Raw genomic sequence first — 2571 nt, 5'->3', positions numbered from 1 at the left:
ATCCACCTGATTTCGGCACCGTCTGAGACAGCGACTGACTCTTCATCTGTCCTTGTTTTTTAATGCAAGTTGAAGTCTCTCCGTGAAGCTCTACCTTTTGTAGGGAGTGAGTTTCTGTCTCTGGAAGCATTCAAACAGAGGTTGGATTCTCACCTGGGAAAGAAGCTGAAGGTGAGGATTTCTGCAGTGGGAGGTGGCAGCGAGGAGAAGTTGGATGGGATGATTTTCAAAGTCCTTCCAACTTGAAATACTTGGGGCTCACTATTCCACCCCAGCAGCCGGCTACACAGATGTATAGTCAGAGACCGACCCCACCACTTGTACCAACAACCCACCATGCAAAACCCCAAGTGCACCCAGGATGCCCACACAGGGCAGGGCACAGTATCATTCTGGAACTTAGTGTGGAAATCCTAATGCTGTCCAAAATTCACTTTCTTTAAAGCACAAAGAGGTTTACCCTTTGCTCCTGGGAGAGCAGGGTGGGGAGTCTCCTTTCTCTTCCTGGACAAAATGTTCCACCCTGAGATGATCTTGTGGGGGAAAATTAAAGGCTAAGCCCCAGCACACTAGAAGGAAACTGAAAATGCCAAAGGTTTCCAAGTGATCAAATTTTTTTTTTTTTTGTTGTTGTTGTTGTTTTAATGGCAGTCTCTATTGGAGCTCAGAGTTCTGAAATAGCCAAGAGTTCCGCATTTTTTCTGCACTTTTCAACGATTAGCTGGCAAGTACTTTCATAGCTGCAGGGGGCAAGTTTCAAGGTCAAGGACAAGGCATTATTGCATGTGAGGTGGGGGCAGGGTAGGAGTAGAGTGGGGTCAGGGTTCAGGCAGGCTCCTGAGCTCCTCAGTCTGCTCAGACAACAGAGCAGTGTGACCATGAGGCAAAGACAGATGTCGCAACAAACCAAGAGCAAGAGCAAGTTTTCTGATGGGAGAAACTGCATCTACAAGTCCAGCTAGGAAGGAGTTTTTTCCTAAGATGGCAGTCTTATTGACCCAAGTGATCTGCCACCCCATTAAAACACGGTTATTGCCCAAAATGCCACTGGGTGACTTCCTGCCTTTCCCATGTGAATGTTCAAGTTCATGACACTTGACCACACAGCGTGGGATGTCCACGCTACCCTCTTTGCCACCTTTGAAAGACACAGAACCCCCCAGATCTGACAAAGAGAGAGTTGAGGGTAGTTGGTAAAGAAGGGAACGACTCTGCAGTTAAAGTCAGAGGGTACGTGCTGCTCAAATCAAGTCACTCCTCCCCAACTGTGAGAGAGGGTTCCACGGTGAGTTCTGCGGAGACAACCTTGGTGCCGTCCGGACTTCTGGCTGGCACCATGCCAGAGGGCCCGTCCATCTTTAGAAATGGAAATGCCATGAGTGAGAATTATGAGGTTTCTGAGGTTTTGGGGATTAGCAGAAGAAGGAACTCACGTCACTGTCCTCCTCGTACTCTGGAACAATCTGGTCTGAAGTTCCTATTTCCGAGTCAATGTACCCAGGCTCCAGGGCAGACTCAAACCAGGGATGGAGTAAGATTTCAGGAGCAGTGAGTCTCTCGGAAGGCTCTCGTCTCAGGAGGCTGCGAATGAGGCACCTGGCTTTGGGGGAAATGTGGTCGGGAATGCAGAACTGTCCTCGTCGGATTTTGGAGAAGAGAGCACTAGGGTCCGAGTCATGGAAGGGGTATCGTCCGAGCAAAAGGGTGTAGAGCATCACCGCGAGGCTCCAAACATCCGCCGCCTTTCCAGAGTAGGTCCCGGTGGTGTTGAGGATCTCGGGGCTCACGTAAGCGGGGCAGCCATGCTTGTCTGACAAAGCATCATCTTCGCCCTTGATGATGTGCATATCTTCCAGGCTTTCCAGTCTGAGCTGGGTTCTCTCCCCCGTGGAGAAGAGAACTTCCTAAGCTTCAGGTCCCCCAGCACAATAGCCGACTGGTGGCAGTGGGCAACGGCGGACACAATCTGCTTGAAGAGCCGGGCAGCCTCCTCTTCCCGCAGCCTCTTCCGGCTTCGCACATAGGAGTGCATGTCCCCAAAGTCTCTCTCGAAGAACACGTAGGCCTTGGTTTCCCCAAGGATCACTTCCACAATGCCAGTGATGTTTCTGTGCCATGGCAGCTGGATGTAAGGCCTGATTTTGTCCTGGTAGTGTTTAATGGGAAACACCTTGCAGCGCAGCTCGCGGCCGGTGTGGATGCATAGCGCCCGGGACACGTGCTCGCGCTCGGCTAGGGGCAGCAGCAGGTAGTCGGCTATGCGGCTGGGCCCCGGTGCGCTCCCGGAGCCGCCGCCCGGCCCCTGGAGCGGTAGGAGGGGGCTGTGGGCTGCAGGGCGAGCCGGGGGGGGGGGGGGCTGAGGTAGTCGGGGGACTGGAGCACTCGGAGAGGCGCGGGCACTTGGCAGCCACCGCCGCCGCGTCGTCGGAGTCCAGCAGGCGTTTGGCTGGGTTGCCCCGAGTGGCCGGGAGGAGCAGGGCCGGACCGCGGGGCTGCGAGGCGCCGTTCATGGCAGAGCGCACGGGGCCAACCCTCATCGCGTCCGTGGCCGGGGCGGCCCCGGCTTCGTAC

At 54.4% G+C, this 2571-nt stretch overlaps 1 pseudogene; it reads right to left on the bottom strand.

Moving 5' to 3' along the window:
* Positions 1-888: 888 nt before the first annotated feature.
* On the bottom strand, positions 889-2571 carry LOC143380637 (tribbles homolog 1 pseudogene; annotated as a pseudogene).

The sequence above is a fragment of the Callospermophilus lateralis genome, chromosome 14, assembly GCF_048772815.1.
Source record: "Callospermophilus lateralis isolate mCalLat2 chromosome 14, mCalLat2.hap1, whole genome shotgun sequence".
NCBI lineage: Eukaryota > Metazoa > Chordata > Mammalia > Rodentia > Sciuridae > Callospermophilus > Callospermophilus lateralis.
The sequence above is the reverse complement of the archived record's forward strand: the minus strand, read 5'-3'. Positions and strand labels throughout refer to the sequence as shown.